Genomic DNA, 15,466 nt, shown 5'->3' on the forward strand with positions numbered 1-15,466 from the left:
GCATAATTAAAAAATATTAAAAATATGTGTAATTTAGTTAAATATTTTTAACTAACTTAGTTATTTAATTTCTTTTATTTTTAGTTTTAGTAAATTTTTTGATTTTTTTTTAACTTAAATATGTGTAACTTAGTTACTTAAATATTTGTAACTAAGTAACAAAGTAAATTTAATTTAAAAATTAAAGTAAAAAAATTGTAATTAAGCCAAAAATTGTGTAACTAATATAAAAATTTAACAAATATATTTAAAAAATTATTATAATTTAGAAATATCACTCTCAAGACACTTTTATTATATTCATGACACACATATATTAATATTTTTAATTATAACATATTAAATATTAATTTAACATCTAATTTCATATTAATGAATCTATCATTTTTTCTAACATAATAAGAAAATAATAACTTCGAATTTTACTTACAACTTTTTACATTAAAGAAATATATCTAAGGAGATTACACAAGAATACATGTCCAAGTAGATTACGAACTATACAATAGACAAAAAAAAAAGATAAAGTGGAAAGGAAAAGGGCTTCATGTTGACGACACCAAAGTGATGAAACATGGAGATTGAGTGGTTGAGAGGGAGTCATCATGACTGGTTGAGAAAGAGTTGTGTTTGCATATGTTTACATAGGAAATCATGTGAAAAAAATAAGAGTATCATGCAAGTTGCAACCAAAGTCTTACCACTTAAATTATAGGGGAAGTAAGGAATCACATGGAATCATTAACATAAATCTTGCCAATAATAGTAATCGCCTATTCACATCTCACTATTAATATTTTTATTTTATTTGTTAATTATTTTTTATTTATTTTCTTTACAAAAATATCCTTCTACATTTATTTAATAAAAAATAAAATTACAAAGAATAATATACCTTTTCAAATTTAATTCATTAGAATCTTGCGTTGAGGGTATTTTCTAGGAGAGGGAGCAACTAATTTAGTTCATCTATGGTTGTCACAACATATTTTTTAATGTAAGATGATTGTATGAATCTTGTCCATCTATCTCCATAAAAACTTATTTCTTGTTCATTAGTATTTCTTGTGTTGGAACCCATTTGTGTAGGTTTATTTTTGAAGATTTGGTTGTGTATAATGCACGTGTTACAATGATATTAAGTAAATCTCTCTTTCATAAACAATTGGAGAGAATATAAGTAGGTGTAGTCACATAAATCTGTCTATTTTAATAAAATGAATATTTCCTATTTATTTAATTAAATCCCCCTATTCCTCTTTTTAAATTAAATTAAACATTTATTTAAAATCATTATCCCCCCCCCCAACTTGCATATTCCTACAAATGCAACTTGCACACATTTATTGAAATAAATGAATTTTATTTTAATAAAAATCATATTTTCCCTCACCCACCAAATCCACTTGCAAAATCTAATCCCCTTCTAGATTCTTCTAACCCCTTCCTAATTAGCCTAATCCATCCCCTAATTATTGTCACATTCCTAAGCAAAATGGAGTCACTTCTCAAAGACTTCAAAAGTCTTTGAAAAGCATTTAATGCTTTGTGTGTTCAACAAATTAACCCCCAAAGTCTTCCAAGACCACTAATGGCTCTTACATGACCATTTATGGCTCTTACATAACCATTTATGGTTATTTCAAACGTGTCTCCCCAAACATTTATTGTTTTGACCATATTTATCCTTTTTACATTTGCACAAAAATTTATCCATTGGATAAAAGCTTTATTCTTCGAATAAAGAGTTTATTCATTCAACTAACCTTGACTTTAACTCCCAAGGTCATATCAAGCATTTAATGCTTATTCCCTCTCCTCTCAATCTATCTCACATTGACACTTGTCATCCTGGGATTGGGTTGAAAGCCCTCACATGGATTTGAAATCATTCAATCCTGACCCTTGTTGAGATTGCTCAATCTCAACCATCCATTGCTCCATTTTCCCTATAAATAGAGCTCATTTCTTCATAATCCAGATCCTGAAAAATTTGTATGCATTTAACCTATAGGCATTTTAGAGAGCATTTAGCATAGCAAACTAAAATCCTGTTATTTTGGTTAAAAATTAATCATTTCAATAGCATCTAGTATGTTAGCTTTTCATTTTACATTTGGAGCGCAATACTAAAATCTCAATCCTCCATAAGCATCCATAGTGCAAAAAGTTGTTGAGAGCTACACTATTTTGGAACTTGGAGAGGAGAGGAACAAGGGAGAAGGAGCTAAGAACATGCTAAGAGGCATTTGGAGATGCCTCATTATCTTTGTTTCATTTGTTAGATATATTAGCATGATTTTAGTGTCTCTTTTGATATGCCTGTTTAGATTAGTTTTTGATTGACTAACACTAACGGTTTCTTGTGTGTGTGTTATTTATCATTTGCTAACCTTGTCCATTTAGCAGAGCATCATTTGGTGAACCCGACATGAATCCAAACACCAAAAAAGATCATTTTTTTAACCACTAGCATGTTTGAATGTTGAAAATGTCACACAGGTTGCGCTTTGGCGCTATTGAACTCGTTCTAGCGCTATCAATACTTATGGTTTTAGCGCTATTGTTCTTACAATAGCGCTATTGCATGGCGCGTTTGACATTGTTTTGGTGCTATTCACCCTGTTTCAGCGCTTTTGCCTTCTTTGTTTTTCTTTTCTTTTAGCGTGTTTGTGTTAAATAGCGCCTCTGTTCAAACACAGACTAGCGCTATTGTAACAGAACGTTGTAAAAAAAGGACCTTGTAACCGAAAAGTGAACGTTTTTGAGCTTGTGGAAGCCCCCCTTAAACATGGATTTTACTAACCAGTTGTCATTTGTGCAGGTTTAAAATTCACCATTAAAAATCACAAACTTTCTTTTGGTGCTTTAAAACTTGAACAAACAAAATTTCCTTGTTTTATGCTTAGGGTCACTTTTCTTTGGTGCATTAAAACTGAACAAAACAAACATTTGTTTTCTTGCAAGTTAGAAAACACACTTCATTTGGGGCTTAAAATCAACAATTCTATTTTTCTTGCATCAAACTAAAGAATTTACAATCCACACTTCAATTTTTCATGCACATAAAATACACAATCCACTTGTTTTGATTTTTGCAAACAATTTTACTTCATGCAAACGTGTTTTTCATTAAGTTGACCAGGATTTCAAATTTTAGTTTACTCAAACATATTGTCTTTGAAGTTAAAACGAACACCATGACTGTTGGAGCAACATCTCCAAATAGTTAGATCACATTGCAATAACAGATTAAAAAGAACAAGTGTTTTTCGTGCTTGGCACACTTGTGCAAAAAGTCAGTCAAGTGGTCCCACTTCTAACACACACTATCCTCTCCCTTGGCTTTCATGGTCCTAGGTGCAAGAGAAAAGTGTTAGTAACACTCAAATTTTTTATCTTTTTAAGAGAGGCCTGCCAAGAGACACATCACTCTTGGGAACGACCTCGTGCAGTAAATCCTTCGAGCCGCTATAAAAATCAGGTGAGAGCGAAAGCTATAGCCTTGGGTATAGTTGTTCCTACAGTGTAACTGGCCAAAAGGACAAATGGGCCCCACCACCAGTTACAAGGCTCTTAAGTGAGTCACTGCAGAATGAACTTATGTCCAAAAACATCGAACATGACTAAACACCTTTAAGTAGTAGCCCACCCATTCTATTAATTGAGGATATTTGTGATATAATTTAGTGCAAGAGCATAGATGGTTTTGCTCCCAAGATACTCACCATACATATTTCCTTGAGTAGAAACATAGCTTTTTGAAAAGTCACTTGTGGCTTGATAAAAGTGGTGACTCCCCCATCATTGGGATCATCTATCTGTTATGCTCATGCAAGACTTAGTATATCACATCCTTACCTACCACAACGGGATTCATAAGGTATGTAGTACCAAAGTCGAAGAAATATCAAGATGTGGGCTAAATTTATCACAACTGGCCATTTGACCTTAGGGATAAAAAGTGTTTAAAGTGTGTTCATTTTAAAGACCAAGTGCAAATTGAGCCGACTTCAGGCTTTGGAAATACACCTTAAAATACATCTAAAGGAAGGGTCATATAGAAGTCCAAGGATTGGGTTGATCTAGACCCATACTCATTTGTGCCTTTTTAGGCAACATTCTTGTGTTTGTGTGCTTGCTTTGTTTTCTTGTCAAAGAAAAATCAGAAAATCACTTCCAAAAACAAAGTATTCATCCAACCAAACATTTCTCAAAACAACCAAACACACCAAAAACAAAGTGCAAACAACAAAGAGTCAAATTTTATGACCATTCTTCACATCTTGCGAAAGAAGAAGCGTCATCAGAATATCAACTTGAAAAGAAGACCATTAAGCTCAAAGGCTTTGATCAAAAGGAGGAAATTCTTCTATATAAATAGACAAATCTTTGTCTCCCATAGAGTTTTTTTGCGTCACATGCGCCTCTACTTTCAACGCAAAACAAACAAATTTAATTCAGAATCATTGAACCACAGAGCTTTTGTGCAATATAGAGCTCTGAGTTATCACAAAAACCAAGGAGGTAAGATTAATCCCAACTTTTTCCCAAAAGTTTGTATCACATACAACACAGCTCGAGAAATACCACCAACACCCGAAAGGGAAGAGGTAGAGTTTGTCCCATTTGTAACACAAAGTTTTTATTGAAGTTGAAAACATTTCATCCATCATCACTTCATCATCAATTCATTCCAACTCTCAAAACATTAAGAGGTTCTTGTCCCAAGATCCCTTTTTAGATATTGCTTGAGTCAAACACATCACATCACTTTTTAGATTATTTCTACATCTAGGATAAGCTCATCCTAAGAGACACATCTACGCAAGTTAAAACTAGTTCATGAGTGATTCCTCTCATTCCTAGGTAGTTAAATCTGTAACACATCTCAGATTTCTCTACACCTTATCACATCAAAACTTATCAAACAAGCAAGCAAATTCAAAAAAAGAAATTCGGTTACATCTACCTTAAAAGTGCTAGAGATCCACATACAACACAATTCACCAACCATCAATCTCTCATTTCATCAAAAACTCATTTTCATTTTCACACAACTTCAACAAAAGCTTGCAAGCAAAATGGCCCAAACCCGATCACAGTCAAGGCAACGAGAAATAGAAATGAAAGAAGAAGAAGAGGAAAATCTCAATGAATTTCAAGAAGCACAGGGAGGAAATGCGAATGACAAAAACCCAAGTACTCCTACTCCTGCAACAATAGAAAGGGCTCAACATAACCCTCTCTTTAACAAACTGTTTGACAATATACTCAGGAGCAATGCGGATGCTCACTTTTTAAAGCTCGCTCAAGAAGGAGCAAAACTCCCCTCTAACTTTGATCTTGCCCAATTAAGACAAGCATCAGAAAGACAAAGTCGCCATGAAGAGGAAAGAGGTAGAGATCCCATCAGATATAACATTCCTCAAGGTAACCCACCACCTCCTCCTCCAAATGAAATGGAGATGTTGCGGCAACAAGTCGAGAATCTCGCCCAACAACTTCATAGTGGTGTCAAAATTAACCAATTCTCACTCAATGACATCTGTCTCTATCCTTTTGATAGGAATATTTATATGCCACCCTTTCCACGAGGATTCGAAACACCCAAATTTGAAAAATATAGAGGAAAGGGAGATCCTTGTGATCATGTCAAAGAATTTCATTCCGCTTGTCTTGAAGTGGCATATGAAGACACCTACCTAATGCGCCTTTTTCCCCAAAGCTTGGGAGGAACAACCACATCATGGTTTTCTCGACTATCAGGTGGCATTAGAACATTTGAGGAACTTATCCAGAAATTCCTCGCTCATTACTCTCATAACATTGAACGCGACATCACCATGGCTGATCTATGCAACACCAAACAAAAACCAGGTGAACTATTCTCAGTATTCTTGCAACGATGGCGCCAAATGTCTAGCAGACGTTCTCTTCAGTTACCTGAACGAGAACTAGTGGAAATATTCATTTCCAACTTAAACAAAGAAATGGAATTTCACTTGGATGTCAAAGACACAGACTCTTTTAATGATATGATCACCAAAGGTTTGAAGTGTGAATGGGCACTCATCAAGAAAAGACTCATCAAAATCTATAATGAACCAAAGGATGGTCCTCGCTCGCGCTTCAATAGTGATAAACCAAGCTTCTGGAATAAAAACAAGAATATCGTCAACGATGGGGTTGTGGATGTCGGGACTATACAAACTGCACAACCTGTGGTTCGGTTTGCAAGACAGAGTCCTCCACCTTAGAATAACACAAATGTTCCTTCCAATCAAGGTCGCATCACATCTCACGATGAACCAAGACCTCATCAGCAAAAACAAAAATGCACATACACTCCCTTAGAGGAACCCATTGAAACAGTATTGCGACAACTCATTTCTCAAATTTTGGTCACTCTCCCTAAAATATCAAACTATGAACCTCAGGTCAAACTTGCATGGTGGAGAGATACTGAACACTGCGATTTCCACCAAGAGAGAGGACACAAGACAAGTAATTGTCACCGATTGAAAGATCTTATTCAGGATCTTATTGACAGAGGAGAAATTGAAATTGAAGGACATGACCCAAAAACAACAAATAATGATCATCTAATGTTCAAAAATCCACTTCCATCACAAGATCAAAGGGGTCCTTCCACTTCCAGGTGAGGCACTGATACCACTGATTATACACAAGCTGCGTATAATTACACTGTAAATCATCTGTATGATGCTAGTGAATAAGTTGCAACTATAACCTTCAAAAATCCCAACTCAAATTGCAATGTTGTTACACGTCACGGCAAGGTCACCATAAAGGCAGCTCCACAAGGCACCACCTCCATACCAAAGCAGTACAATCTTGTGGAACAATTAGACAAAACCCCTGCGCTTATATCCATTTTAGAGCTATTGCACCTATCGCCATCTCATAAAACTATCTTGGATCAAGCACTCCAAGAGGCGTCAGTCCCCGCAAATCTGGATACAGACCAATTTCGAGCCATGGTTGGAAGTCTAAAGCCGTCACCTTGTCTCACTTTTTCCGAAAGTGACAACTCTTCCTTCCAACAACCTCATAACACCTCACTCCACATCAAAGGATTTATTAACCAGCATAGGATCAAGCGAGTCTTGATAGATAATGGAGCAAGCTTGAACATTTGTACACTACAGTTGGTCACAACATTGGGATATGCAGTAGAATTAGTGGATCCTCGTAAGAAGATCACAATCAAAGCCTATGACGATGCAGAGCGTTCATCCAAAGGAGCTATGGTACTACCAATCCGAGTGGGCCCCATGGTAAAGCACTTCATCTGTCAGGTTCTGGACCTTCCGCTGCCATACAATCTATTGTTAGGAAGACCTTGGATACATGCCATGCAAGCCGTTCCATCTACCTACCATCAATGTATCAAGTTCCCACATAAAGGTGTAGAGATCACAATCCTGGGCGATGCAAATCCCTTTGCATATTGCCATAATATTAGCCATCAACCAGAGATTACCATTCCTAATAATAGAGAAGCCATTTCCTCCACATCATATATAAGTCCCGCCTCTCTTGCCAGTTCGAACACCACTATACCAAAGCAAGAAAAGCTTAAAATGAAAATAGCAGAGGAAGGTCCTGGGGAATACAACTTGATTTAACTCTTTTGTGTGGGACAAATGTCCACTTCTCCTAGAACACATGGTAAACCACAACAGCTACTCCAGCAACCACTAATCACGACATGGTAAAGTCAAGAAGAAGAAACCCAAGATGAGGACTTAGCGGAATGGATCTATAAAGATCCCATCACCACTGATATACCGCAAGTTAAACTTCCTACAGATCAGTATGGCAAAGGTCTCCTCATTATGCAAAGAATGGGGTATGATGGTCAGAGTGCTTTGGGATATTGCAAACAAGGACAACATGAACCTTTGCTACCAAAATTAAAGCCCAAAGGTAATACAGGCCTAGGCTTTGAAAAAGAGATCTTTCCTAAACTCAAATTCAAAGGAAAACCCAGCAAACCATTATGTTAGCCTACTGCCAAAAGGACACCTTTCATTATCAAAGCAGCATCAAACACCATCACAACTGCCCCACCGAGGCTCAGAATCCCAACACAACTATCACCAATGCCAATCATCCCACCAATCGAACTAGTAATCCCATCCGCAGCAGCCATCCCATCAATAGTACCATTAGCAGTAGCAATTGTATCAGAACCCGCAGCAGCATCTATGGCACCAACAGTTCCAGCAGAAGCCACTGAGTCAACACTACCGATACTCCCCGTACCAGATCCTTTAATCCCCATCGACCTTCCTGTAGCGTCCTAAAATTGCGACACTTGCAATTTCGACTGCATTTCGGTCTTCACGATGGCGACGCAACACGCAACCTGAATGGAGACCCCAAAACTTGTTCACGACACTGAAAACTGCATTTCTCAAGCACCATTGGCCTGAACCCCCTTGCACCCCGCTATCCTGGAGGTGGGACCAGAGCGCCCAGCGCCCTGGTCCCTCAGGACCAGGGCGCCCAGTGCCCTGGTCCTCCAGGACCATGGCGCCCAACGCCCTGGTCCCTGGGTCCTATTTTGGGCCCGGTTTCCTAAGTGATATCGGGTCTTTTTTATTGCAATTTGGGAAATATACTTCCCTCGTCGGCCTAAGGTCGGAAAAATCAGTCTATCAGCCCTAAATAACAAGTATATAAACTACATTTTCCTCTTTCATTCGATATGATGATGGAAAAGGCGTGGAAACTATACTCAAGCATTCAAGCATTCAAGCATTCCTTCAAGCAATTGATCATTCCAAGTCTCCATTCAAGGCTAAGTGTTGCATTCAAGTCAAGGATTCAACCATTGAAGAGGAGATCATTTACTACATGCTACTACAACATACAACATACAACATCTAAACCTTTGCACATAAGGATACCAACATCCTTAGAACAAGGTATTAGTACTTGTTTTACAATCATTTACATTTACAGCACTTGCTCATTTCTTGGTTAATTCCAAAACCGGGGTTTGACCTAAAGGCAAACCCCTAATCCCTAACCCCCCAATCGTCTTCGCTTTTCTGTGTGTAGGTTGCAGGTACGCGGCTGAGATTGAAGATCTGGAATCCTTGTGTAGAGACGAACAGATCCCCCTTCGTTTCGCGGATTTTTCGGAGGACCGTGGCGCCGGGCGCCATCGTCCCGACAACTTTTTCTCAAATTTGTAGGACAGCGCCGTATCGACATTCTACTGCTAATTCCAGGTCCGCAGCTTCATCCTATAACCTAAACTCAGTTTATAAGCGAATCTTTATGACTTTCTATGCATTCTTAGCTTAATTTCCTTAATCAAAATTCTTTACAAAAGAGGGTAGCTTTGCTTTCCAAACCCTTGAAATTCATCTAGCATCCAATCTTACCTTGTGTGGGATTGGATCTTATGAGTTTCAACCCCTCTTTTGAATGTAAAGTCTCCCCCCTAAGTGAAAACCCATCGAATCCTAGCGAACCTCCCTTCTCTCTCCTCGGAGTTGGAAGAGGGGAGACCAACTAGGGTTCAACCGCGATTTTCCGCTTTACATTTTTGGTGAACCCGACGTGAACATCCTTTCTGATTTTTCATGCTTAGATCTGAAAATTGATTCCTTGATTACGTTTCCATGTTTGATCTTTTGCAAAATTTTAGAGGTGATTGCATAAAAACCCTAAATTTTCTTTTTGAACATTGAACTTGCGAAATGTTTAATTATTAATGCTTGCTTCAGATCTGCTTTTCTATTATAAATGTCAAAACCCTAATTTTTGAAACCCTCTTAATTCAACCTTTGTCCGACAATTTGACCGATCAAAACATCTCCAAATCAGCTGTAACTTTGGATTCTGTAATAAAATCACAATATCTTTCATCCCTGAAAATTTGGAAAAAAGTTGCGAGGACCGTGTTGCACTCCGAGCGCCATCGTCCCCGACATTTTTTCCAAAATTTCGGGAGCGAGATCTTGCTGTATTTTCCTACTAAAATCCAGAATTTTGGCTGATTTTGTCAATTATAACACTTTCAAAATTACAGTCAAAGTGGGTCTTGTGATTGTTTGGTTTAAGGCTCCTAATCATTCAAAAATTGTTGAAATTGAAATTTTGTGTCAAAATTGTGTTCTTACTGTCCTAAATCTGAAAATTGTGTTTGCATTCATTCAAAATTTCAGTGCTTTATTCAAATTCTTACAATTTGTGACTTTCGAAATTAAGTGCTTAATTACAACAACCTTGATTTCCGCTTTCAAAATTGAATTTTGCGTGAAATTGAGTCAATTTTTAAAATTCAAAACTTGCACTGCTTTTGACATTCCCTCTAAAATCATAAAATTCAAAATTTCAGTTTCCCTCTCTTTTTCAAAATTCAAATTTTGCATTTTTCGACAATCTTGATAGGGTTCAATTTTGAGATTGCAACTTTAATTTGGCCTATCTACAGATCGTAAAATCATTCAATTTTTTCAGATTAGCTCTAAAATCATCATACCTTTCATCCCTGCAAATTTCGAAAAAAGTTGCAAGGACCGTGTTGCACTCCGAGCGCCACCGTCCCGAACATTTTTTCTGAAATTTCAGGAGACTGTCGTGATTGCGTTTAACAGCTTAAATCTGGAAGATTGGCTGTTTTTACTGAAAATTGCTACCTCTAAATTCAAAATTTTATCTTTCTCTCTAGTGCATGAGTTTTACAACAATAAGCCCTACTTACACTATTCCCATTAGACGAAGCCGTAGAATTAAGTCTTTCCGAGGTTTAACTATCGAGGAGATGGAACCTAATTTGAGTAGCCTTTTTAACGAGGACATGGGTAATTCCTCTAATCCTCCTAATGATGAAGAAGCTCTCCATGAAGTTTCCGTTGAACAACTTTCGAAATTGGACAACCAATTTGACAATTTTCACCAATGGATGTCTCATGAGTATCCCGATAGTCAAGCTCTTCCTTTAATTGAGGGTCTAAAATGCATGCTTCAAAGTGATAAGAATGGAATTGATGTTTTGCGTGGTATTGCACACATTGTGGATTCGAATGTGATACCTATGAAGAGTTGTGTTGAATCTTTAGGTTATACACAACCTCCTACACAAGTCAATCATTCTATTCCTTTGACCACTCCTATTGCTAGTATACCTACCTTTACATCAAACATAATGGCTACCTCTATACAAGACATTCCTCCGGTGATTACTAGTCATGGGGGCAATCCTCCTTCTTCAATTAATCCTCTTCCTTCATTCAATCCAACTTCTTCGTACATTCCTTCAATGAGTGTTCCTATTACATCTTCACAAATGAACATGACGCAAGGGGGCAATCCATTTAACCATTCCATTCCTCCCTGTAGTGTTCCTCCTATCCAATCATCCCCTATGGTTGACTATCATAGGGTCCCACCACCTTACTCTTTACCTTCTTTCAATAACATAACACCTCCATCTCAATCTAACACATCCAATATGAATTCTTCAACTGAAGCGACCATTAACAATCTAGCACAAACTATCTCTTCTTTACAGCAACAAATTGCCTCTATGAATCAATCTAAGTTTAGTGTGCCCACATTTGATGTTGCGAGCCCACTCTCTCTTGACATTGTTCGAGCTATCCCTCCTAAACATGTTGAAATCCCGCATTTGGAACTTTATAATGGTAAAGGAGATCCTCTAACACATGTTAAGACTCTTCAAACAATTTGTACTGATTTTGCTTACGACCCAAGGTTGCTTGCGAAACTATTCACTAGAACATTAAGAGATAAAGCCCTACAATGGTATTGCTCATTGCCTTCTTATTCTATTACTTCTTTTGAACAACTTGCAAATGCTTTCATTCAACAATTTCAAAACAATATAAGTCCTAAAGTTACTTTGATTGATTTAATGCATTGTAAACAAGGTGTTAAAGAAAAAGTGACTGATTTCATTGGTAGATATAAGCATTTGTATGCTCAAATTTCTTTTTCAGTGCCTGATAATGATATTCAAAGAATCTTTATTTCTAATTTGCAAAAAGATATTCGAGACAAACTTCTGTTTTCTGAGTTTACTTCTTTCCAACAGTTGTGTGCCACTCTTCACAATTATCAACTGACTGTGAGTCAAATGGAACAATCACATCCTATGGCTCCGAGTGATAAGGGTGATAGCAGTCAACAACCATTTGGGAAGTTTAAACCGAACAGAGATTCCATCAAATTCAATGAAAACATCATAAACAACAATGTGAATGCAGCATCAGATGTGCCTCCTATTTCTAAATTTTTCAAGAAAGAAAGAAAGTATACTCCTTTGAATGAATCATTGCATGATATTATGAATAAGTTATTGGGACAAAATGTGCTTACTCTTCCTCCTGTACGACAAATTGATCCTCCAAAGATTACTTCACCTTATTTTGATCACAAAGCCTTTTGTCATTTTCATCATCAGCCTGGGCATGATACTGAAAAATGTTTTTCTTTAAAGGGTAAAATTCAAGATTTGATTGATAATAATACTATTTCTGTTTCTGGAGTGAATGATAAAGGCAACACATCTGTAGCTCCTCCTAACCAAAATCTTCAGATTTTTACTGATCCATTACCTTCTCATACCTCTCATACCTCTAATGCGATTGAGGCTAATGATTCCTCTTTCTCATCTGATGGTCTTGTGTCTATGACTCCGAATGTGATTAACTTTGTAGAGCAGCAAGAAATCCCTAAAGAACCTTCCATCACATTTGATTCTAGTGAAACCATTAGAGCACCTGCTGGTCCTTTATACATAGTTGCAAAAGTCAAGAATACACCTTGCCGTGGAGTGCTTATTGATCCTTCGTGCATGGTTAATGTTATTACTGAAGAATTTCTTTTTACTTTGCAATTGAATCAAGTGATCTATGACAAAACAGATGTGATTGTGAAATTATTTGATGCATTTTCTTCTCCTGCAATTGGTTCTATTACATTGCCTATTGAGGTCCATAACAAATCCCTTGATGTGAACTTTGCTATTATTCCTTCTTCCGAACAATTTCGTGTGAAGCTTGGCTATCCTTGGCTATCTTCCATGAAGGCTATTGCTTCTCCTATTCACAAGTGTTTAAAATTTCCCCATAATGGTGAAGTTGTTACTGTCAATCATAGTCTCTTTAAACCAGCTGAAAGAACCTCTAGTGTTCCTATTGATTATTTTTGGCCCAAACAATTCCAATCTCTTCCTCCGCGAAGTGATCATCTTTTCAAATCTTATCAAAAGTGGAAAACAGATATGATCCTATCTCTAAGTGAACCTAGAACACCTAAACTTGACATTCCTATCATTCTTGAGAAGGAAATTCTTCCTTTGAAAGACAAAACTAATGTCTTTCCCCAAGAAGATTCCCAACCCGTCCCCATGGATGTGACTATGTCTATGCCTAATAAACTTCCTAAGAGTAGATCTATACCTCCTCGTCATGATGGACTTGGTCTTCTCCCTAAACCAAAAATTCCTCCTTTATATGGAGCAGTTCCTCCTCCTGCCTTTTATAGAGAGAAGAGACCTTCTTCTTCTCCTATTATCCAGCCTAAGAGACCACAACCTAAACACCCAAGTGATAAGGATGAGAACATTCCTCCTCCTCTATCTTCTACACTTCCTACTAAGACTAGATGTAATCGTTCTGAACGGGAACGCCGACGAAAGCGTCGTCTTAGGGCTCAAGCAGCTGCTTCTCAAACTTTGCAATCTCCAAAAACACCTTCAACAAGCATTATTCCATTTTCTCCTCAGCCGGATATTGAGCCTAAATCTCCTAAACATAAGATGCATGATGGTCTTGATCCTGTGCGAGTTAAAGATCCTATTTTTATAAATCTTGATGATGATATAGATGAAAATGTTATTCATGATGAAAATGTTACTCCTCTTGCTTCTGACAGTGAATATGAACTTGTTGATGTTGATAACCATTTATCTAATGAATTTTCTAAAGCACTTATCCTAGCTCCTAGACAAGAACAATGTGGCTTGGAACATGAACATAGCCCTTGTTTGGATCTTGTGATAGCTCCATCTGCTGTGTTGGATGTTCCTCCTCTAGCGTGTTCCCTGCCTTCCCGAAACATTGATCAGCAAGATCGGGGGGTAGATGACATGCTAGACTAGTTACATTAGCATAGCAGATTCTCTCTCCCTCCCTTTTGTTACTTCTTCTATATGTTATTCTCATTCTTCTATTTGTCGTCCTTAGTGTTGTCTACTTGAGGACGATGCAAAGCATTGAGATCTCTTTGGTCTCTCTCATGTTGACTCAAAAGACACATGTGTTCCCTTCTTCTAGGTGACCTTCCTTGATTGGGGAATGAAGAACAATTATGCATACATACATATGATATATACATGACTTATCATACAACATACTGACCCCGAGGAAAGCGAAGTCACCTTGTGCTTTGTGTTTGTGTTCATTATCCTTGGGTTTATCTCATACTTGGGGGCTAAATCTTTGCGATAACGTGCTCCTTTTCCTTTCTCATTTTTTATGTGTATCACTACATTAAAACAATCACCCCCGTTGAGGCATGTGCGATCGCTTTAACGTAGGGGGGCATACACCCTATCTATCCCTTCACGATACTTGAAAATTTCTGGGCAAACTTAGCTTTGCCTTGAAAATTTTTGATATCTTTCTTGCATGACTCATAGTGAGGGAACCTTACTACTGACAGTCATGGTTCTCCCTCGTGATCTTCCCTTTTACTTTGTCAATCGAAGTCGTAAGATCCTTAGTCCACTGGGGGCTTGGTGTATCTTGCCTCCTTGACGTGGTGAAAGTCTTTCAACGTTGTTTCCTTGTACTTTACTGGAAGTATGAGTATACATACTCCCGCTAAAGTGGGGACTAAATGTAGCGTCCTAAAATTGCGACACTTGCAATTTCGACTGCATTTCGGTCTTCACGATGGCGACGCAACACGCAACCTGAATGGAGACCCCAAAACTTGCTCACGACACTGAAAACTGCATTTCTCAAGCACCATTGGCCTGAACCCCCTTGCACCCCACTGTCCTGGAGGTGGGACCAGAGCGCCCAGCGCCCTGGTCCTCCAGGACCATGGCGCCCAACGCCCTGGTCCCTGGGTCCTATTTTGGGCCCGGTTTCCTAAGTGATATCGGGTCTTTTTGATTGCAATTTGGGAAATATACTTCCCTGGTCGGCCTAAGGTCGGAAAAATCAGTCTATCAGCCCTAAATGACAAGTATATAAACTACATTTTCCTCTTTCATTCGATATGATGATGGAAAAGGCGTGGAAACTATACTCAAGCATTCAAGCATTCAAGCATTCCTTCAAGCAATTGATCATTCCAAGTCTCCATTCAAGGCTAAGTGTTGCATTCAAGTCAAGGATTCAACCATTGAAGAGGAGATCATTTACTACATGCTACTACAACATACAAC

Source organism: Cryptomeria japonica, chromosome 7, assembly GCF_030272615.1.
Source record: "Cryptomeria japonica chromosome 7, Sugi_1.0, whole genome shotgun sequence".
Taxonomy (NCBI): domain Eukaryota; kingdom Viridiplantae; phylum Streptophyta; class Pinopsida; order Cupressales; family Cupressaceae; genus Cryptomeria; species Cryptomeria japonica.